Source organism: Rhinatrema bivittatum, chromosome 9, assembly GCF_901001135.1.
Source record: "Rhinatrema bivittatum chromosome 9, aRhiBiv1.1, whole genome shotgun sequence".
Classification (NCBI taxonomy): domain Eukaryota; kingdom Metazoa; phylum Chordata; class Amphibia; order Gymnophiona; family Rhinatrematidae; genus Rhinatrema; species Rhinatrema bivittatum.
This window is the reverse complement of record NC_042623.1, coordinates 53,777,903-53,802,592: the sequence shown is the minus strand read 5'-3', so window position 1 is coordinate 53,802,592 and position 24,690 is coordinate 53,777,903. Positions and strand designations below refer to the sequence as shown.

The 24,690-nt window shown below is 44.9% G+C and overlaps 1 protein-coding gene across 1 annotated transcript in view; it reads left to right on the top strand.

Moving 5' to 3' along the window:
• COG5 (component of oligomeric golgi complex 5) overlaps nt 1-24,690 on the top strand; it is a 585,636-nt gene that overhangs the window by 501,766 nt on the left and 59,180 nt on the right.

The following is a 24,690-nucleotide window of genomic DNA, read 5'->3' as shown; positions in this document are numbered from 1 at the left end:
TCCCTATGACAACTGGTCCGATGATTCTTCTCAAGACACCGATGACTTGCCATCGCCACCTTCTCCTACTGAAAGCAGTAAGCGTTCTCCTCCAGAGGAGCTTTCCTTTATAAATTTTGTGAAGGAAATGTCTGAATTGGTTCCCTTCCAATTGCAGACTGAACAAGATGACAGACATCAAATGATGGAGCTGTTACAATTCCTGGATACTCTCAAGGAAATAACCTCCATCCCTATTCACCAGGTTCTTTTGGATCTACTCAAAAAGAACTGGGAACACCCTGGTTCTGTAGCTCCAGTCAACAGAAAAGCTGATACCACTTATTTGGTCCAGTCAGCCCCTGGTTTCCAGAAACCTCAGTTGGATCACCAATCTGTGGTTGTAGAATCTGCCCAAAAAAGGGCAAAAAGATCAAAACCCCACTCTTCCTTTCCCCCAGGTAAGGAACAGAAATTCCTGGATGCCATTGGCCGGCGTGTCTTCCAGGGATCGATGCTTATCTCTCGGATCGCCTCCTACCAGCTGTATATGACCCAGTACAACAGGGTCTTATTCAAGCAGATACAGGACTTTGCAGAGTCCCTGCCTCAACAATTCCAGGAGCAACTTCTAACCCTAGTACACAAGGGTTTTGAGGCAGGGAAGCATGAAATAAGATCTTCTTACAATATCTTTGACACCACTTCCAGGGTAACTGCAACTGCTGTTTCGGCAAGAAGATGGGCCTGGCTTAACACTTCGGACTTGCGTCCTGAAGTACAGGACAGATTATCTGATCTGCCCTGCATAGGAGACAATCTGTTTGGGGAACAGATTCAGCGGACGGTGGTGGAACTCAAGGAGCATCATGAAACCCTTCGCCAGCTCTCTCTGATGCCCTCTGAGTATTCCTCCAAACAGCATTTCAGGAAAGATACTAAAAAGTCATTCTTCCATCCAAAGAAGTCCTATCCACCACAGTCTAGGACTCATTCCACGAGACCTTTCCAAAAAGCCCAGTCTCGTCAATCTCGTAAACAAAAGCTGCAAGCAGCTCCTCAATCGGGCCCTGCTTCCGGTTTTTGACTCCTGCATAGAGAGGAGCAGCCAGTGTCCACTGCCTCAAATACCAGTGTGAGGTCGATTATGCCATTTCAACAACAGGTGGCACACAATCACCTCGGACCAGTGGGTCCTCGCCATAATCTCTCAAGGTTATCGCCTAAACTTTCTCTCCATTCCACCGGACTCCCCACCTCTACAGACGTGGACAACATCTGACCACTCACTACTCCTGGAGAGGGGGTTTCCCTCCTCCTCCAGTCCAAAGCAATAGAACCAGTACCTTACTCTCAACAAGACCTAGGATTCTATTCCCGGTACTTTCTAATCCCCAAAAAATCGGGAGGCGTTCATCCAGTTCTGGACCTACGTGCCCTCAACAAGTACCTCCAACAAGAAAAGTTCAAGATGGTAACCTTGGGTTCCCTCCTTCCTCTTCTGCAAAGAGGAGACTGGCTCTGCTCTCTTGATCTCCAAGATGCATACATGCACATTGCGATAAATCCATCTCATTGCAGGTTCCTGAGATTTCTAGTAGGCCCCAAGCACTATCAGTACCGAGTGCTCCCATTTGGCCTGGCATCTGCACCACGAGTCTTCACCAAGTGCCTCGTAGTAGTAGCAGTCTTCCTCAGGACTCAAGGTGTTCACGTCTACCCCTATCTAGATGATTGGTTGATCAGGGCTTCCACTCAGCAGGCTGCTCTGTCGTCCCTACATCTTACTTTACACACTCTGACTTCGCTAGGATTTCTCATCAACTACGCAAAATCCTGCTTAGTCCCATCTCAAACTTTATCATTCATAGTGGCAGACTTGGACACCTTGCAGGCAAAGGCATTTCTGCCTCGACAGCGAGCTCTCTCTCATCTCCCTCGCACACCAGCTACAGTCTCAGCGCCGCACGACTGCATGCTACTTCCTCATTCTACTGGGACACATTGCGTCCTCAGTAGAGGTTACCCCATTGGCCCGCTTGGCCATGAGTGTCATGCAGTGGACTCTTAAGATCACAATGGACTCAGTCTGTCCAACCTCTATCAACCACTGTCCACATCACCGACTCACTCCGTCAGTCTCTAGCCTGGTGGAAAAATCAGATCAATCTTCTCCAAGGCCTGCCCTTCCAGGCTCCAGACCCTCAAATAATTCTCACCACCGATGCTTCCAACCTCGGCTGGGGAGCCCATGTGGCCGATTTACAAACACAAGGAACTTGGTCTCCAGAGGAAGCCAAACACCAAATCAATTTCCTCGAGCTGTGAGCAATCAGATATGCTCTCAGGGTGTTTCAGGATTGCCTTTCCAATCAGGTCATCCTGATTCAGACGGACAACCAGGTGGCCATTTGGTACATCAACAAACAGGGAGGGACAGGCTCCTACCTACGGTGTCAGGAAGCTGCACAGATATGGGGGAGGCTCTCTCCCACTCGATGTACCTCAGGGCCACCTATTTGCCGGGAGTGGACAATGTGTTGGCGGACAACCTAAGTCACGCTTTCCATCCGCACGAGTGGTCCCTCAACCCCACAGTAGCGGACTCAATATTCAAACGTTGGGGTCATCCTCGCATAGACCTCTTTGCGTCACCTCAAAACCGCAAAGTAGAGAACTTTTGCTCTCTCACTCACAGCCAACACTTTCAGCCAAGAGATGCATTCTCCCTCTCATGGGCAATTGGTCTCCTATATGCATTCCCTCCACTTCCAATTCTCTCGAAGACTCTCGTGAAGTTATGTCAGGACAAGGGACGCATGATCCTGATAGCACCTCACTGGCCTCGCCAAGTGTGGTATCCAATACTTCAGGATCTCTCCATTTGCAGGCACATTCCCTTGGGAAAGGACCCACTTCTGATCACTCAGAACGACGGGTGCCTACTCCACCCCAATCTTCAAGCTTTGTCCCTGACGGCCTGGATGTTGAAAGGTTAATTCTTCAGCCACTTAACCTTTCGGAGCCAGTTTCCCGTGTCCTGATTGCTTCACGGAAGCCTTCCACGAGAAAGTCTTACCTCTACAAATGGAACAGGTTTAAGTTATGGTGTTCTTCTCAATCCCTTGATCCCTTTACCTGTTCCACCTCGAAGTTTCTGGACTACCTCTGGCACTTGTCAGAGTCAGGTCTAAAAACTTCCTCCATTAGAATGCATGTCAGTGCGGTAGCCGCCTTCCATAAAGGTGTTGGGGACATTCCTATTTCGGTACAACCTCTCGTAACACGTTTTCTGAAAGGCTTGCTTCACCTCAAGCCTCCACTGCGTCCTCCGGCCCCTTCTTGGGACTTTAATTTGGTCTTAGGTCGGCTCATGAAACCACCATTCGAGCCTCTCCAATCCTGTGATCTTCGCTTTCTCACATGGTAAGTGATATTGCCAATAGGAATAACATCTGCTCGCAGATTTAGTGAGTTACAGGCCCTAGTTACCTATGCGCCTTACACTAAATTTCTGCAGGACCAGGCAGTACTCCGCACTCACCCTAAGTTCTTATCTAAGGTAGTATCGGAGTTTCACATTAATCAATCCATTATACTACCTACCTTCTTTCCCAGGCCCCACTCCAATCCAAGAGAACAGGCTCTGCATACCCTTGACTGCAAACGGGCTCTAGCCTTCTATCTAGACCGTACAGCTGCCCACAGGAAAAACACTCAATTGTTTGTCTCTTTCCATTCCATCAAATTGGGGCAGCCTGTGGGTAAGCAGACTCTCTCCTCCTGGCTAGCAGACTGCATATCCTTTTGCTATCCGCAAGCAGGCATTCCGCTTCAAGACCGTGTTAAAGCACACACTGTGAGGGCCATAGCAACTTCAGTAGCACACCTACGCTCGGTGCCGCTTCCTGACATTTGTAGGGCTGCTACCTGGAGTTCTCTCCATACCTTTACAGCCCATTATTGCTTAGACAAGGCCGAAAGACAAGATTCCATCTTCGGCCAGTCTGTCTTGCGCAACCTTTTTACAACTTGATGTACTAACACCCTTCCGCCTGCCCGTTAGGGTTCAGGATGCCCTCTTCCAAATTTCACCACAGTCCTTGTGCCTATTGCACATCTTGGGTACATTTGGTGCATTTCTCGGACATCCTCAGCTCGGTACTCACCCATATGTGAGGACTACCATCCTGCTTGTCCTGTGAGAAAGCAAATGTTGCTTACCTGTAACAGGTGTTCTCACAGGACAGCAGGATGTTAGTCCTCACGAAACCCGCCCGCCACCCCGCGGTGTTGGGTTCGTTACGTTTTCTTATTTTTATTTTTCAGCACTTCCTGTAGCTTTAAACAAGACAGAAGAGGGACCCCTGCTGGCTGCAGGTTTAGTGCCATGCTGGGCATGCCCAGCATGGCACTAAACCAGGTGCAAAAGTGTTCCGTGATTGGGCTCCATCCTGTGATGTCACCCATATGTGAGGACTAACATCCTGCTGTCCTGTGAGAAACACCTGTTACAGGTAAGCAACATTTGCTATTTATATTGTTTAAATCTTTGCCAATCAGAATGCACTCTTGCTTTTGCCCATTATATATTTGACTATAAATTAGTCCATAATCATTTTATATTCTCATTTGCTTTGTGAAACATAAATAAAATTAACAGGTGGTGATATTTTGTAACTTAGAATTCAGTTGCAGGATTGTCTTTGTTTTATTTTTTATTTATAATATATTAATTTTCAAAACTCTACAAGAAAAAAACTCGAGGTAAATATTTATTTTAATCTTCATCTTTATTAAGATTTATTAATTGTTTAAGAACGCAAAAGCACTAAGCGATATACAAAGGGTCAGATTTTAAAAGCCCTACGCGCGCGGGCCTGTTTTAAAAAGGCCCGGCGGGATCACGTGAGGCAGTGAAGGAGGTGGATGTAGGCTCCCCTCTCCGCGCCTAGCTTCTACATCCAGCCCCATCCTCCACTTATAAAACTAACAGGAAGATCTTAAAAAACGTATCCCTCATTTACAACTACCAGAGTACACATCCTTCATAGAAATGGCGATCCGTGTAATTAGGAAAGAAAAGGAGCAGGATAAAAATTGGGGCCTGGACCCGCCATCACCACCTGTGGCAGACACGTCCGCGGCAATACCATCATCGATTGGCCTGACCAATATTAAGGAGGTGGTAATGGAAGCATTGGGGCCAGAGCTCAAACTCATCGCGGACAAATTATCGGAGCTATCTAACACTTTAAGTAGTTATGAGGTGCGATTTTCCGAAGTGGAGGGTTGAGTGTCTGAGGTTCAAGATGGCCTCCTTACTGCTCAAAAGGATATATCGGCTTTCCAGGCCTTGCTGGCAAAACAGGCAGTGCACATCGAGGACCTGGAGAACCATTCTCGAAGGTCAAATCTGAGATTTATAGGCCTCTCGGAGACCATTAATGACTCTGAATTACCGACTTTCCTAGAAACTTGGATGCAGGAGAAACTCGAGCTAGCGAACACAAACGGGCCCTTGCGGGTGGAGAGGGCCCATAGACTGGGCCCAAAAAAGGTAAACTCAACGCAACCATGCGCGATTATTGCAAAATTACTAAATTATGCCCATAAAATGGGCATACTGAGAGCAATCTGGGCTGGTCATACTCTTATCTATGCAAACCAGCACATCTTAGTCTTCCAAGACTTTTCGGCGGGAGTGTCGGCGCAGTGCCGAAACATGGCCCCTCACTGCTCCCAGCTCATTACCATGGGTCTCTGCGTGAGTATGATTTACCCAGCCAGACTACGAGTGGTGACATCTGTGGGAATAAGGTGGCTGGGGAAACCGGAGGAAGCCCGTACAAGAACACACCAGCCGGGAGCCGGGAAAGACGGATTGACAACTTGATCGATGCTGCTGCATCTATTGACTTTTTGTTGTTGTTTGCAGTTTTGCAGCATCTCGTTCTCGTATTATTTATCTTTTTAAGCACGTTATTTCGCTGACGTGTTCGAGATTGGAGACCCTGGGGAGAAATTGAACGTAGCAGCGTTCGGGTAGGTGCAAAACTTTTTTTTAATTGCGCGTCCCCCTACGCTCTGGAACCAGACGCCAGGGCCCATGCCCCGAAAATGATTTTTTCACTTTAATTCTTGGAAGGTGGCCTGACAGTTTTTTTTGTGGGGGCCCTTGGACTTCTACAACACCCAGGGACACGGACATGCTGCCTAGCCTTTGGTGCTACCGTGCGGGCGCCAATCATATTGTCTATTGTACAGGGAGCAAGTCGGGTATTGGACAGATTTGAAATCCTTGAGAAAGATGCCAGCGATAATTTATGCCCAGCATCGGTTTTTCCTCTGTGGGGGTTCTGCATCTCACCCGGACAAGCTCCCCCTGTTTTCGTTAATGTTGCGTCGCTTGGTCAGTGACATGGTGCCTGTTAATAATTATTACTTTTGTGAAGTATCACTATTTTCATTCCCCCATAACTTGATGGGGTTTTTTAAACAAAGTTCAACTGATGTCGAATTGACCTTGGAGGTGTCTATTGAATATACTAACACTCTGGAGGCAACCCAGGCACTATTTTTCCTTTTGTTTATGCATCTTACACTTCCAGTAAATCCACCAAGCAATGTGCTTATAGCCCTGATATTTTTGCTTACGGGACACTGAATCTTCTGTCCCTAAATCTGGACATAACTCCATAAACTGACCATTCTATTGCTTAATGAGGACGTTGGCCACGCTATCAAAGATGTGGGGCAACAGCTATGCTTGCCTGCCAGCGGAGAAATTTGTGTATTCTGCCTGTAATAATTTCCATGCTTACTGGGTGTATCGTGTGAATATCCAATCTCGAGATTTATACAGAGAGATGCTGAGTTCATACTGCTGTGTTTCCTGTATTACATATTGTGCGGTTGTTTTTTTTTCAATGTCCTTATGATATTAGATATGAAGCGGAGGGATGGGGCTGGAATGGGGGGTGGTTTGGAATGTGGAATGATCTCCAAGGTGAAGTTTCAGGAATGGATGGGGATTGCAGTGGGAATTGGGGGGGGGGGGGGAGGGGAAGGGGGCTAATATCTTCTTCGAATATAGGTAATTCTAATGGCAGAGGTGAATCTCGAGTGTGTTTTGTAGCCCCATGGCAGTTAATTTCCTGGGTGGAGGCCCCGGCTGGGAGGGCCTTTATCTGGCTCAATGTGAATGATCTGCTGACACAACCCTTTACTTGTTTAGACCTCTAGTGGGCAGACGTGCATAATGTCCTGGAACGTGTATGGCATGCATTCACCGATTAAACATTCTAAGATACTAAGCATATTAAATGGAAATCAGCTGATATTGGGTTTCTACAAGAGACTCATCTATCTGATTCGGAGCATGCTAAACTGTGCAAAAACTGGGTAGGAAGCCTTCACTATGCATTCGCTACTTCTCGATCAGCTGGTGTGGCTATCCTGTTCAATAAAAACCTGCCTATCCAGATCCAGAGAGAGATCAAGGACCCCGAGGGCCGTTGTTGTTTTTTGGGTTTTTTTTGTTTAAACGGTTTTTATTATTAATTTTCAATAACAATACAACAAACTGAGAGGATTCATTCCTTAACCCCCCAGTATATACAGCAACCGTGAAAATTAATTTTCCCCCCTCCCTCTCCTCCCCCCCCCCAAAGTGACAATGGCAGGAGTAGACAAATAGTGAGTTACCAGCAAAGAAGACAAAGCTGAGGTAAATAATAGGCCAAAGAAAAGGGAGAAATAAGTAACAGTGCACAATTAATCGTTAACTATAAGACTTTGTGCACAGTGCGGGAGAGATTGAATTTAGAGACTCCAGATGACAAGAAATCTACGCCGATGGGTTGGAGATTGCCGAGCAGCCAAACCCTCCATGGTCATCATGAAATGTAGGCCGTTCCGCCAGGCCCAGAAGGATGGATTGTCAGTAGTGCGCCAAACAGAGAGGATCATCTTCTTATCTACAAGACAAGCTTTATGTAATAACATGCGTGAGCCAGGGTCCCGAATCCGAACAGGGGAGATGCACCCAAATAATAGCCAGTGCGGTGTTGCAGGGAAGGCCACATCCAATAAATCAGCCATATAATCCGCCACTTTTTGCCAAAACCGCCGTATTGGGGGGCAGGACCAAAATGCATGAGATAAGGTGCCCGGGATGTGGCTGCAGCGAATACAACCCGCTGGAAAATCCACATGGAAATGACACGCCACCTGTGGTGAGACGTAGGCACGACAAAGAAACTTAAACTGCATCTCCCGATAATAGTAATTATTCGAGATCCTGGCTGCACGTCGAAATCCAGCTCGTAGGATGAACTGGGTCACAAAAAGTCACCATCACTATTCCAACGCGATTCCAAAGTGGCACAGTTGTCCACCTCCAATCACTTCTGTACCTGTGTATAATACATTCATAACGACGGGGCACTTGGCTTAGCAAAGTGAAACACTTGGTCTAGGGTATGAAACACAGAGGGTGCTTTATATCCCTCCGGGATAGCCCGTATATAGTGTCCAATTTGGAGGTGGGGGAAAATATGTGAGCTCCCAAGCCATAAAGTTCCCCTCATTCCTTAAAAGAAATAAATATCCCTTCTTTACTAAGTAAGTGTCCCAGGCGGGTTATCCCCTTGGATTCCCAAAGTGCAAAGCTGGCAGATTGGTACCCCGGGGTAAAGTCAACGTTACCTCGCACTGGCAAAAAATAGGCACACTGGGGGGGCATCTGCAACAATTTCGTCAATCACTGCCATGTCTGTCGAATAGGGCGTACCAGCACTGCATGCCGAAGAAAAGAGGGAAGCTTGCTAGAAACCGCCTGGACCACACAAGTTGGATCAAAGGGAGCCATTAAGGCATGATCAGCATATAACGGGGTGTGCACCGGGGAACCTATCATCCAATCTCGGATGATCCTTAAGTGACTCGCCAAATTGTAGGCCCCTAGATCAGGAACCCCCAAACCACCCCGTCCCCAACGCACCTTCAGCCAGCTCAGTGGGACCCGTGGCTTCCTCCCACTCCAGAGGAATCTCTGCACAGCCCCATCCAGCTTATGGAGGTCTTTCCGTTGTAAAAGCACTGGCAAGTTTGACCCGACCACTCAAGGAAAGGGGCAGGGTACTCCACGCAGCCAAACTATAGGGCCGTTTTATTATTTTGGTGACAGAGTTTTATCATAAGAGTCTACGCCCCTAATACTTTTCGTTTAGGGTTCTTTCAGGTCCTGTACCAGCACTTACTTCCCTACCTTGCTGAAACAATTATTCTGGGGGGAGATTTTAATACCATCCGGGATCCTCAGCTCGATGCCTCCCAAAACCGCCACAGGGAGACTGGGATGGGGAGAGGCCTGGCTTTTCTAGAAAGAGCCTTGCACTTGGTCGATGCATGGCGCACTTTATACCCCGGGGAGAAGGAATTTACACATCTCTCCAGGGCACACGCTACATACTCCCGAATAGATTTCTTTCTCACTAGTAGTCATGCCTTTTCCAGTGTACAAGAGGTTGGTATTGAGGAGATACTGATGTCCGATCATGCTCTGATCTGGGAGGACATACACTTAGCACCCTCTTCTCAAATAGCTTGGGTCTGGAGATTTCCCTATTACCTGGCTAAGGATAGGAATTTTCAATGATATCTGGAGGAGAGGTGGTCTGACTATGCCAAGCTGAATCAAGAACATCAGAGGCAGGGGGAGCTAGAGCGAAGGAAGGAGAGAGCCGCCAGCTTTAACCCGAGGAGAACTGTGCAATAAGGAGCCCCTGAGAACATCTTGCCGGTGAGAACAGCTGAGCCGTGATTGACGTCGCGAGGGGCGGGGCTACAGACTATAAGAACTGCTGTAGCGCGACCTATCACCGGGGAGCTAGAGCGAAGGAAGGAGAGAGCCGCCAGCTTTAACCCGAGGAGAACTGTGCAATAAGGAGCCCCTGAGAACATCTTGCCGGTGAGAACAGCTGAGCCGTGATTGACGTCGCGAGGGGCGGGGCTACAGACTATAAGAACTGCTGTAGAGCGACCTATCACCGGGGAGCTAGAGCGAAGGAAGGAGAGAGCCGCCAGCTTTAACCCGAGGAGAACTGTGCAATAAGGAGCCCCTGAGAACATCTTGCCGGTGAGAACAGCTGAGCCGTGATTGACGTCGCGAGGGGCGGGGCTACAGACTATAAGAACTGCTGTAGCGCGACCTATCACCGGGGAGCTAGAGCGAAGGAAGGAGAGAGCCGCCAGCTTTAACCCGAGGAGAACTGTGCAATAAGGAGCCCCTGAGAACATCTTGCCGGTGAGAACAGCTGAGCCGTGATTGACGTTGCGAGGGGCGGGGCTACAGACTATAAGAACTGCTGTAGAGCGACCTATCACCGGGGAGCTAGAGCAAAGGAAGGAGAGAGCTGCCAGCTTTAACCCGAGGAGAACTGTGCAATAAGGAGCCCCTGAGAACATCTTGCCGGTGAGAACAGCTGAGCTGTGATTGACGTCGCGAGGGGCGGGGCTACAGACTATAAGAACTCCTGTAGCGCGGCGCAGCGTCACCACCGGCGCAACGTCGAAACCGCTCGCGTCAAAGGGGCGAGCGGCTTTGTCCGGCTTCGTCCGGGGAAGTCTGGGAGTTGGGGGAAAACTCTGGCGTTTTCTTAACTTGGATGGGGAAGAAAAGAAAAGCCAAGTTAGTGACATCATCCCCAGCGCAGCAACAGCATAAAGGCCCTATGGACCAGCATGTTGTCAGACAAAGAATTTCGCCAAGTGAGGACGAAGGGGGAGGAGTATCCTTGGCCTCCCTAAGTCCCGGCGAGGGACCTCTATCTCCACCTCAGCCATGTAGGTTTCCATCGACCGAAGAGGCACAAGAACTGGTAGGAACAGTCCCCTTGGAGGTAAACTTGCACAGGCAAGTGGACACCAAGGGGTCAAAAGACGTTTTATATGTTTAAAATATGTTAGAAGCTCCACCAGAAGATATTGGTATAGGCATTAGTCCGGTTCCTCCGGACAATGTATCTTTAGGTGATTTATGGCAATTGATTGTGAAAATAGATAATAATATCGCAATAATGAATAAGTCCCTATCTGCTGTAATTCAAGTTAATACGAATTCAATTATCCAACATGATACAAAAATTGTTAATTGTGAGAAACAAATAACTGATTTAAATTCAAAGATCCAATTAATGCAGAACTCACAGAATGTTTTTATGCAGGATAGTTTGATCCTACATAAAGAAAATGAAAGATTAGAAAATATATTACGATCAAAGAATTTGAGATTGGTGAATTTCCCCCAGACACGTTTGTTATCTCCGTATGAAATTTTTAAAAATTTCTAAAAGAAATTTTGCAATATAAAGACGAGGATATTCCAAAAGTATCTAAGATTTTTTATTTCACTATAAGATCTAGAAGAAATGAACGGAATTCACAGATGGAAGATCCTCCAAGTTTAGGAGTATCTACCTTCTTGGAGGAATCTATCGATATAATCGAGAAAAGAGCAACTCTTTTTGTTACTTTTCATGCTGAACAGGATAAGGACAATATTTTTAGAAAGTTTTTCCAATTAAAAGATATATCTTTTTGTGGGCAAAGGGTCCAAATTTTTCCTGATGTTGCCCGACCTACTCAGGCAAGGAGAAAGTATTTTCTATCCTTAAAACATCGAGTAGTAGGAATTGGAGCAACATTTTTCCTCAAATTCCCTTGTGTTTGTCAAATAACATACCAAGGGAAGAAATTTAGATTTGTGGACCCGACCCATCTTGAGACTTTCCTATCAGACAAGTTACAGATATAATTAATTAGAGATAGAGGTGTATTAAAAAGAAGTCAAATTCTCCTTCCTTTTATGTTTTCGCTAATGAAATCCTAATCCTAGAATTATTGGGGTTGGTTTATTATTAGCAAATGATATATAAATCTTGTATTTGTATATATAATAGTTGCCTTTCCCCCAATTATGTGAAATGTAAAACAATTATTGTTTGCGTGTATTGGTTATAAGTATTTAATTATGGTTGTGGAACATATTTCCTGTTTTCCTTTTCATGATATTGTCATTGAAGAAATTTAATAAAGTATAAATAATAAAAAAAAAAAAAAAAAAAGAACATCAGAGGCAGGCGCAAAAGGTAAGAAAAAGGTCAGGGGGGTTAGAGTAGGGCTGGGGGAGGGGAAAGGTTAGGGGAAGGGATGGGAAGGTCAGGATAGGGGGAAGGGAAGTTCCCTCACAGGTCACTCCGATTTCGGAGCGGCCTGGGAGGAACAGGGGAAGACAGCGCAGCTCGGCACACACAAGTTGCACAATTGTGCACCCCCTTGCGTGCGCCGACCCCTGATTTTATAACATGCGCGTGCATGTTATAAAATCAGGCGTACATATGTGCGCGCCGGGTAGCGCACGCACATGTACACCCGCGCGCACCTTTTAAAATCTACCCCAAAGTATTCTGCACATTTAAATAAATATAGGCAATAACAGAGAACATTCAATCAATCCATGTACATTACAATGAATAGTCCTCAAAATTGAAGGGGGACAATTTACAGTTCAGAGGCGAAAAAACTAGCAAATAATTCTACCAATAACGACAGCCATTGAAGCCTTAAAGAAGTACTAAAAAAAAAAAAATCTTGAGAGCAAAAATGCAATGTATCTTAGGAAAAGGGGGCACTAAGCTGTCCATCTTGCACAATCTTATCACTCAATTGGCTCTGCATCCTGTTTCCAACAGTGGCCAATCCAGGCCATAAGAATCTGGCAAGTACCCAAAAACTAAGTCTATCCTATGTTACTGTTGCTAGTAATAGCAGTGGCTGTTTTCTAGGTCAACTTAATTAATAGCAGGTAATGGACTTCTCCTTCAAGAACTTATCCAGTCCTTTGTTAAACACAGCTATACTAACTGCACTAACCACATCCTCTGGCAACAAGTTCCAGAGTTTAATTGTGCGTTGAGTGAAAAAGAACTTTCTCCGATTAGTTAACTTCATGGAGTGCCCCTAGTCTTTCTATTATCTGAAAGAGTAAATAATCGATTCACATCTACCGGTTCTAGACCTCTCATGATTTTAAACACCTCTATCATATCCCCCCTCAGCTGTCTCTTCTCCAAGCTGAAAAGTCCTAACCTCTTTAGTCTTTCCTCATAGAGGAGCTATTCCATTCCCCTTATCATTTTGGTCACCCTTCTCTGTACCTTCTCCATCGCAATTATATCTTTTTTGAGATGCAGCGACCAGAACTGTACACAGTATTCAAGGTGCGGTCTCACCATGGAGCGATACAGAGGCATTATGACATTTTCCGTTTTATTCACCATTCCCTTTCTAATAATTCCCAACATTCTGTTTGCTTTTTTGACTGCCGCAGCACACTGAACCGACGATTTCAATGTGTTATCTACTATGACGCCTAGATCTCATTCTTTGGTGGTAGCACCTAATATGGAACCTAACATTGTGTAACTATAGCATGGGTTATTTTTCACTATATGCATCACTTTGCACTTATCCACATTAAATTTCATCTGCCATTTGGATGCCCAATTTTCCAGTCTCACAAGGTCTTCCTGTAATTTATCACAATCTGCTTGTGATTTAACTACTCTGAACAATTTTGTATCATCTGCAAACTTGACTACCTCGCTCGTCGTATTCCTTTCCAGATCATTTATATATATATTGAAAAGCACGGGTCCAAGTACAGATCCCTGAGGCACTCCCCTGTTTACCCTTTTCCACTGAGAAAATTGACCATTTAATCCTGCTTTCTGTTTCCTGTCTTTTAACCAGTTTGTAATCCATGAAAGGACGCTGCCTCCTATTCCATGACTTTTTAGTTTTCTTAGAAGCCTCTCATGAGGGACTTTGTCAAACACCTTCTGAAAATCCAAATACGCTACATCTATCAGTTCACCTTTATCCATATGTTTATTAACCCCTTCAAAAAAATGAAGCAGATTTGTTAGGCAAGACTTCCATTAAACCATGTCTTTCTATATGCTCTACGATTATGATCTTTAGAATAGTTTCCACTATTTTTCCCGGCACTGATGTCAGGCTCACTGGTCTATAGTTTCCTGGATTGCCCCTGGAGCCCTTTTTAAATATTGGGGTTACACTGGCCACCCTCCAGTCTTCAGGTACAATGGATGATTTTAATGACAGGTTACAAATTTTAGCTAATAGATCAGAAATTTCATTTTTTAGTTCCTTCATTACCCTAGGATGCATACCATCCGGTCCAGGTGATTTGCTACTCTTTAGTTTGTCAATCTGGCCTACTACTTCTTCCAGGTTCACAGTGATTTTGTTCAGTTCGTCTGACTCATCACCCCTGAAAACCATCTCCGGAACTGGTATCTCCCCAATATCCTCATTAGTAAACACGGAAGCAAAGAATTCATTTAGTCTTTCTGCAATTGCCTTATCTTGCCCCTTTAAACCCTCAGTCATCTAATTGTGATACATTAAAGGAGGACCTTGCAAGACTGGAAGATTGGGCATCCAAATGGCAGGTGAAATTTAATATGGACAAGTTCAAGGTGTTGCATATAGGGAAAAATAACCCTTGTAGTTACATGATGTTAGGTTCCATATTAGGAGCTACCACCCAGGAAAAAGATCTAGGCATCATAGTGGATAATACTTTGAAATCGTCAGCTCAGTGTGCTGCAGCAGTCAAAAAAGCAAACAGAATGTTAGGAATTATTAGGAAGGGAATGTTTAATAAAACAAAAAATGTCATAATGCCTCTGTATCGCTCCATGGTGAGACCGCACCTTGAATACTGTGTACAATTCTGGTCGCCGCATCTCAAAAAATATATAGTTGCGATGGAGAAGGTACAGAGAAGGGCAATCAAAATGATAAATGGGATGGAACAACTCCCCTATGAGGAAAGGCTGAAGAGGTTAGGGCTGTTCAGCTTGGAGTAGAGACGGCTGAGGAGGGGATATGATAGAGGTCTTTAAGATCATGAGAGGTTTTAAATGAGTAGATGTGAATCGGTTATTTACACTTTCGGATAATAGAAGGACTAGGGGGCATTCCATGAAGTTAGCAAGAAGCACATTTAAGACTAATCGGAGAAAATTCTTTTTTACAAACGCACAATTAAGCTCTGGAATTTGTTGCCAGAGGATGTGGTTAGTGCAGTTAGTGTAGCTGGGTTCAAAAAAGGTTTGGATAAGTTCTTGGAGAAGTCCATTAATGGCTATTAATCAAGATTACTTAGGGAATAGCCACTGCTATTAATTGCATCAGTAGCATGGGATCTTCTTAGTGTTTTGGTACTTGCCAGGTTCTTGTGGCCTGGTTTGGTCTCTGTTGGAAACAGGATGTTGGACTTGATGGACCCTTGGTGTGACCCAGCATGGCAATTTCTTATGTTCCTCACTCTCTCAGCAGGATCTGTCACTGGTGCTTGCCCACCTAGAGTTTAGAGTGGACTCACAGGTCTTCGGTCCTCTGAGTGAGAGCCCTTTTGGCCATGAAAAGGAATCAGGGGTAAAAAAAATCTCTCTCTGTGTAAAGTGATATGAGAAGGACCTTTTGGCAGGGAGTGTACGATGAGGTATCACTTCCAACTGAAACTCCAGGGTGAAGCTGGGAGGCCTCACCAGAGTGTAAGATTTAAACATCCTCACGATTACAAGGCTTCTTAATCTGATCCCACTGAGTTCTAAAATGGCTGGGCTAAATAGGGTTGAGGCCTCCAATGCAGACACTCCAGATTGGGAGAGGCTGATGGGGGATGGAAGGCTCATGGTATTAAAGTTCTACGTAGGGACTTAGTATTTTTCATTGGAAACAGCATGCATTTTGGAATAGTTTAAAAAGCTTAATAATAAAGTTCCATCAAAAACTGAAGAATGGCAAATATCACTCAGCTGCTCTATCTAAGATTCAGAGAGGGTGGCGGATGCATGGAAGATGAAGGATTGGAAAGGATTGCAGAGATGAGTAGTTTTTTCTGGCTGGGCAGACAGAACAGGCTATATGGTCTTTTGCTTCCATCATGTTTGTGTCTGTGTATGTATGTAGCATTTATGAGAGCTTGCTTTTCTTTGGAGACTGGGATTTTATAGTAAAGAGCATCTATACTTTCCAGCTGGGTTTTGTAGCACTAACACAGCAGCTGACAGCTAAAAGATTAAAAAGAAAACAAATTTACAGTGTGTTGAACATTTTTTAATATAAAATATTCACATGTGTTAATAAAAAAATATTCAGGGTGTCTTGAACAGACCAGCATTTTACCTCAATAAAAGTCTTCCTGGGGAAGACTTTCAACTACAAGTACTAGAGGTTACTGAAAATGAATTGTAGTTTAGAACAGCATGGGAAAAAAAACCATTTCTTTTTTTGCTGTCCTAATAAGTTGTTTTTAAGCTTCGCTGTACACAAGGTGGAAAATAAGCAAGCCATCAGCATAAGCTAGTATGTCTGGATTGCAGAAATCTGGCAAGTAAAATTAACAGATGGCTCTGTATATTAGACCTGTTATTTTAAGTGTAACTTAAGAGGGAAAAGTCACATTAAAATAATAAAGACCAGTTAACAAAAGTATGTTTGCACTCTGACTTAAAGGTTGCATTTTCTCAATGTACAAAACATAATATATTTGTTTTAGCTGTATTAGCTGTTACCCAGAGAAGGTGTTTTATGAACATCAAACTGTATGGTTTTTTTTCCTATGCCGTCATCAGAAAATCTGTTTCAGTTTTCTCATGTCAAGAGAAGAAAGAACAGCTTTAGTTTAATAAATTGGAGCCGTTTTGCCCTGTTCAGTAGAGATTTCTTCCATTTTGTTCCTGTGGAGGAAAGTAAAGACTTGTTTCATCGAAATTAAAACTATTTATGACTGGAAGTGATTTGATGAGAATGAGGAATAAAAGCAGGCCCTATCCTGTGCATATCTGAAAAGCTGAAGAAATGCCTTCTGCCTGCCCTTTCAGACCAGCCCTCGTTTGGAATCACTTTTATTGCCGTGTGCAAAAGTCCCTTAATAGTTTTTCTGATGTGGAGCCTTTGTAGGTTGTTCCTTTTATTGCTCCTGAAGAAAATGTGAGGAGGTAGTACAATGAGCTTTTCAGACCACATAGGTTTGTTTGACTGCAGGGCTGAAGAAAGAAAGCTTTATCTATAGCTAGAGAATGCTGTAGCCAGGATCTTCAATTTCGGTTTTGGGTTTTTTGGGGTTTTTTTTTTTTTAATTTTTCTGGCGAATTTATCAGGGTTTATTGCGACAAGAAAAAAAAAAAAAAGGAGCAAATCAGTGGAAAAATTTGACTCTTTATTTTTCTGGGTAAATATCAGAGTTTATTTGGGTGGACAGAAGCCAGTAAAATAATACAATATTAAACAGATTTTCCTGTTCAACCATTCAGCAGCATCTCTGTCTCTCCTCCCATTTCCTCTTTCTCTCCTCACACCCCTGGGAATCTCCCTCTTCCCCACCCCCCGCTCCCATTGCAGCCGCATTTCTCCTTCTTAGAGATGGCTCCAGGCCTCTCCTCTCTCGCGTATTGGGGCCCCCTTCGCTCTCCAGCGCTGCACCTCTGCTTTTGTGTAGCGCCAGGGGAGCCTGCCAGGAAGTGCCTCTGGTGTGGGCATGGCCCACTTCAAATGCTGCATTGGCGGCAGCAGGCACTTTGGCTGCTTGGAGGGGGAGGCAGTGCCACATCAGCAAGGCTGAAGAGCGAGCGCTTTTGCTGGTGGAAGGTGGGACTTGAAATGCTGCAATTGCTTTGGCCCACACTGGCTTCCAGCAGTTGCTGTAAGCATATGGAGGTGCCCTTTAATCAGTGTGAAATTAGGGTGAAAATCGATCTAAACCGATTATCACTTTCAGAAAAATCTGGGAATTTATGAGTGAAAATCTGTGTAAACCTCGTAATACATTCTCTTCACCCTGAACTGCATACCCTCCTCTTCCAACCTAATAATGCTCTCTGGACTTGATATGCTTTTTTCTGATATTGTTCAAATTGTTTTTTATTGTTGCACAACTGCTAAGAAAAATGTATATTTTTGTAAACAGTTATTATGGCTCTACCGAATGACGGTATATAAAACTCAACAAACAAACAAACAAATAAATAAATAGATGAACTGAAACAAAGGACCCCTGCTTGGGATCAGAAATTCCCACAATAAAGGTCACTAGGAGTTGTTGAATAGAGATTGGATTAGCATCGGTTAATATGAGTTAGCGAAAGTTTGGTTGCTGAAGGTGCTAGACATATAGGGGTAGATTTTCAGAGCCCTGCTCGCCTAAATCCGCCCAAAACCGGGCGGATTTAGGCGAGCAGGGCCCTGCGCGCCGGGAAGCCTATTTTACATAGGCCTCCCGGCGCGCGCAGAGCCCCGGGACTCGCGTAAGTCCCGGGGTTCTCGGAGGGGGGCGTGTCGGGGGGCGGGCCCGGTCGTCGCGGCGTTCCGGGGGCGTGTCGGCAGCGTTTTGGGGGCGGGTACGGGGGCGTGGCTACGGCCCGGGGGCGTGGCCGCGCCCTCCGTACGCGCCCCCAGGTCGCGGCCCGGCGCGCAGCAGGCCCGCTGGCGCGCGGGGATTTACGTCTCCCTCCGGGAGGCGTAAATCCCCCGACAAAGGTAAGGGGGGGGTGTAGACAGGGCCGGGCGGGTGGGTTAGGTAGGGGAAGGGAGGGGAAGGTGAGGGGAGGGCAAAGGAAAGTTCCCTCCAAGGCCGCTCCGATTTCGGAGCGGCCTTGGAGGGAACGGGGGGAGGCAGCGCGGCTCGGCGCGCGCAGGCTATACAAAATCGATAGCCTTGCGCGCGCCGATCCAGGATTTTAGTGGATACGCGCGGCTCCGCGCGTATCTACTAAAATCCAGCGTACTTTTGCTTGAGTCTGATGCGCAAGCAAAAGTAGGCTGATCGCGCTTCTTTTAAAATCTACCCCATTATGAATAGAGTATTATGGGACTTCCAGCAGGTTAAAATCTAATAGATGGATTATGTTTTAGTTCCCAAATTCTTTTTTTCTGCGTGTTTTTAAAATTGCCCTTAAGAAGCCCCAGATACTTTGGAGACTATTTGAAAGAGGTGTGTTGGTGTTTGGCTCTAATATATAGCATTTCACTGGTGGTACACATGGTTTGCTAGGCCTGGCTGGTCTTTCCCACATGTTGCTTGTTTGGATGTTTCTGGTATTGCTGCATTTTACAAGAAAAATGATCCATGTACTTTCATGGGTTTGTGGGACACTGTGGGAACAGTAGATTATGTGCACACATGTTTGTAGAGTAGATGGTGGCAGAAAAAGACCAATTGACCCATTCAGCCTGCCCAGCTCTTCCCACGCAAACTGCTACGGATATAACCCAACAGCCAGCCGCCTAGCATGACCGCTCGTAAAATACCACTCCTTACTTGGGATATCTTTTATATTCTGCCACAATGGTTCCCAACCTGGGGTCTGTGAGACCATCCCAGGGGGTCCTCCAGGAGGGATGCCAGGAAGTTTAGGTAGGGAGAAAGTGAGCAGGCTGCTGCTACCTGCGATTCGCTGAGCTGCTGCCATAGGGCAGGAGAGTGAGAGCGGGCCCTGTTGTGGCCCCCCAAAACCTCACCCCCACATTGCTGCAGACCCAGGAGGAGGAGGGACAGAGAGGGGTCATTCACTCCCACGAGAAGCCTCAAACCGCATTGCGCATGTTTAGCAGAGGTGGGGAAGAGAGGGGACCGATTGTAAACCCCATTGCTGTACTTCATGAGGATGTGGAGAAGAGAGGGGGCTGAATGTGGCTGTCAGAGCTGTGTAATGAGGAAAGCTGGCTTATCAGAGCAGTGACAAACATTTCCCATTACTGCCCAGGCTCTGCCTCTGGCCTGACAGAGAGAGAGGAGACGAGAGCTGCACTTCAATAGTGATTAGAATGGCTTCAAAGGAGGAAATGGGACTGGGGTTGACAGTATGAGGGGGGAAATAGGAATGAGGCAGGAATGGAGGATAAGGAGGGGACAGGAAGCTATGTTTGACCTGGCTAAGGGGAGTGAGAGTGGATGGCAATCTATCATCTGACGATCACAATGGACTCTTATAACTCTCTCCAGACATACCACAACCACTTGTAAATTTCCCATCAACACTATGTAATTAATTGTAACACTTTGTAAATAAGTTAATTTATTCTGTTCATTCTTATTGCCTAAATTATTCCAGCTACTCTTCTTCTTACCCAAGTTCAAATTTCCCTTGTTTTATTGTAACTTTTTATATCTACCTATAAACACCAGTTTTTCGTTCAATGTTATCACTCCCCTGTTTCCTGTAAACCAGCATGATGTGATTTTATCATGAATGCCGGTATAAAAAAAGCTTTAAATAAATAAATATAAATCATGGGAGAGAAGGAGAGGACCCCCAGGAATCATACTGGACAGAAGCAGAGAGAGAGGGGGTGGGATTTAGGGCCATGGAAGAAGGGAAGGATGACCGCCAAGGAGGAAGGAGGACGAGACAACATTAAACACATTAAGTTATTTAGGGGACATACAGACAGACAAGGGAGCCTTCTTCACTTTGCAAAGCAGGCTAGTGTTTTGCTTTTTCTAAAATGTGAATTATTTTGTGACTATCATTTTCTGTATGTGTTTTTAAGAATCATAAAAGAAAAGCAGGCTAAGGAGAGGGTCAATGTTTAGGGAGGGAGAGTTTCAAAACCTTTGTGGGCAGTTTCCCTTTGAAAATGAGATTGCAGGTCTGCAGGTGCCGGTGCTGATTTTCTGCCAGGTCACACACAATTGTCAACCCGGAACGTTTTTGAACTCGCTTCCTTTTCCCAAGCGCAGCTGGACTGGAAGGTGACGTGGCCTCAACCTTTAGTTATGAGGGCAATTTTTAAGTAGCTTTGGAAATTGCCCTCTCTATGCATTCAGTTTAGATCAGAGTTTTTTTTACAGTATGAATGGTTCTGGAGTGCATCCTGTTATTTGTTTTGTTATGGCATGAAAAACTTAGAGACGTGTGCGAAGGTCTGTGAAACCTTTTGAAGCTGAAGAAGGGGGTCCGTGTCCTCTGAAAGGTTGGGAGCCCCTGCTCTACCGCCCTGGGCAGATGAGCATACAAGATCCCCTGTTTAATTTATCCCCAGCAGCCCTCCCTTCCCCATGTCTAACCACAAGGCTGTGGAATAATCCAAACTGCTAACAGTACTAGAATGGCTGTGGGCCCTCTGACCTACTAGATCCTCTGCTTAGCCTGCCAGACAGACCCAGCCATGTGAGCACCTGCATTTCCGCTAGGACGTCTGTACTTGCAGCCTGCCAGACGAACCCAGCTGCTAGTTAGTCCTGTCATTTCAGCCTGCCTGAGAGAGCCAGCTCCGTGGTTGCTTGCATTTCTTCTAGGACTTCAATCATTTCATAGTGTTCACTTGCCATTCGTTGTGGCAAGCCCATTACTAGTAGTTGAATTGTTTGAGTAAGGCAATCCATTATTGTTTTAAATTCACCACTTGCTCCAGGAGGGCCGTTCCACAGAGCCATCCTCCTGATGGAAGCTAAAACAGGAGGTCTTGCATTTCTTCTTAGCACAGAATAGAGTACCTATTGGTCCCGTTGCTGTTTGGATGATATTTTGTTCCTAATAAGTGGTTGAGAGGTTGTTTATAGACTGATAGGTGACTCCTGAATATTTTTCATGGTTTTATCCAGCATAGGTTAAATATCCTTAATACAGTCTTTAGTTGTAATATTATAAGTTTGTAAGTAATAGAGAGAACTCAATCTATTTTTCTCTTTGTACTAAATCAGGGTTGCTCTGGAAATCTGTGTGACATGTTCCATTTCCGTAATAGTCTAGCAGAAAGGGGCCCTGTTAGAGAGAGGAGAAGTGTCTGTTTCTGGTGTCTTCATCATAATAAATTCCAAGGTAATGAATAGTCCTGTACATCAAGGAAACATTCAGACAACTGCTGCTAGTTCCTCTCCCCTTTCACTGCAGAGAGGTAGTTGAAAACATGGCTCTTTAAAAAAGCCTTCACTAAAGAGTCTGGAGGGTAGAGAATGAAAGTACAGGGTAATGCAGATGAGAATGAATTTACTCAATCCTACATTTAAGAAGTAATATCTCAAAGAGATAGTAACTCAATAATATACCTGGACTTGACCAACATTACTCAAATAATGATTTTATTTATGAAATTGTAACTGAACTTTATTGGCACCTGTTAGAATGTACGATATCCTAGATTTACTAATCTTAGTCTATGTGCCTATTTGTAAACCATTGCGATGGTATATAACTTAGCGATGCTATAGAAAAGTTTTTAAATAAATAAATAAATAGTAACACAAGTGAGGCAAATAACTCTCTATTTAAGCTGCCTGGAAGAGCATTTAGGAACATGTGAGTCTGAGTATGACAGAGGCAGAGTTGTATGAGCGAACGAAAGCTAGATCCTAGAAGACCTAGAATCTCAAGTTTGGTTTTCATTCTTTCTAGATAGTAGTTGAGCAGGCCTTTTGGAAGGAGACAGGAGTTTCCACATATTTGTATATTAAAGACAAGTAACAAACCTTGAATTCAGCAAACTGTAAGAAAAGGTTCTGTTCAGCCTTTGATGTTTCAAAGGCTTTTCTGGGGTAAAATGATATAAAACTGTTGTGTGCATGTCATGTTCACAGTTAAGTTTACCCGGACTGAACGAAGACATTCCAGGGGGGCAGATTAGGGAGGGGCTTGCACTTATGTGCACATACTCTGTCATTTTGAAAAGTAAAATGCATGTAAAATTTCCCCAAACCGTCTCTGCCCAATTTAGCAGATGCGAATTGTATGTGAGCAGTTTGTGTGGAATTGTTTTCAAAAGGGAAAGCATGAGTGCATGCACATGTACGTTCCCTTCGAAAATCAATGTGACTTAGCATGCGTTTGCCATTTAATTTGTGCAGGATGTTGCAAAATTACCTCTGTCATGTAAATAACTTTGATATACCCTTAAAGGAGTAATAGATAAAGGATGTGAGTTTGCTCTGAGGAAGAAATTCTGATGAAATGGGGTAGACCTCTGCCTCCTTGTCACATCCAACTACTGTACATCCAGAAATAGGAAAGGGCTGCATGATGCTCGGCCATACTGATAGCAGCTGCTTGGAAATCCTGAAGTTGAATATTCAAAGGCATTTAGCTGGGTAACTCACAATTTATCTGGCTAAATGGCCCTTTTTGAATATTGGGCCACTTATCTTGCTAAACTTTAGCCAGATAAAAAAAGGAGGCGTTCTGGAAGTGGATAAAGTTGTCTGGCTGACTTAGCCAGTTTTCAGCTGTAAGTCATTAAGTAGCTGATTCACTAAGGGGTTTTCCCATAGACACAAAATGGGAGAAAAGCCTTAATGAAGCTGGCCCTAAGTTAGCCAGATAACTCTAGGACTGCTTCAGAGCAGTTGTAAAGCTTTAGGGCCACATATGGCCACTTAACTGAATGTATTCATAAGATGGCTGGTTAAGTGGAAGCAAACTAAAAGGGCAGAAAAACTCCTGGGGCCTTCAGACCCTGTCCTGCAGCCCCCTACCCCAGAAACACTTAAAAACAAGTGCAGGCCCAGTGCCAAATTCCCACTCCCCTCCCCCCCCCCCCCCAGCCACAAAGCCTACCACATACAAAATTAGAGGAGCCTCTTCTACCCTGAGGCTGGCCCCCCATTCCCCATTTGTTTTTCATAAATCACGTTCACTCCTGCACCTCCCCATTCTCCTCCCACCCACCCACAATCTCTCTTTCACCCTCCCACCTCCGGACCTCCTATCCCGTCTGATACCAAAACCCCCAGCTAAGAGTGAGGACTTGACTTGCCCACTTCCAGCATTTGTCTGACAGCAGCACTGGAAGCATAGGCTAACAAAGCACTACTAACAATCCCTTCAGTAAAGTCAGCAAAATTAAACCAAGTGAAAGGGCTTTATCATTGTCTGGGCCCATACTATGGAACACGATGCCCCCTGAACTCAGATTACAGAGTAATCTCAAAACATTTAAGAAAAATCTAAAAACATGGCTCTTTAAAAAAGCCTTCACTAAAGAGTCTGGAGGGTAGAGAATGAAAGTACAGGGTAATGCAGATGAGAATGAATTTACTCAATCCTTCATTTAAGAAGTAATATCTCAAAGAGATAGTAACTCAATAATGCACCTGGACTTGACCAACATTACTCAAATAATGATTTTATTTATGAAATTGTAACTGAACTTTATTGGCACCTGTTAGAATGTACGATATCCTACATTTACTTACCTTAGTCTATGTGCCTATTTGTAAACCGGTGCGATGGTAAATAACTTAGCGACGCTATAGAAAAGTTTTTAAATAAATAAATAACAGGGCTGTCATCAGAGCAATGCTGGAAGGGCCAGGAGCAGGTAAGTCAAGACTTTGCTCCCAGATGGGGTTTTAGGGATCCATTTGGAGCGTCCCGAGGGGGGAGGAGGAAAGGTGAGAAAGAGGTTGCAGATGACTGGAGAGTGGGCAGGAAAGATTGCAATTAATGAAAAATGAAATAGGGAAGGGAGAGGCTGGCCTCAGGATAGTGCAACTCCTCTTTGTATTTGGTGGGTTGCAGGGTGGCGGGGAATTGGGCACTAAGCCCACACGTGTTCCTGGATTGGGCTCCCAGACTTTTGTTTTGCTTTTCCTTTCAGTTTGCTGCCACTTAACTAGAT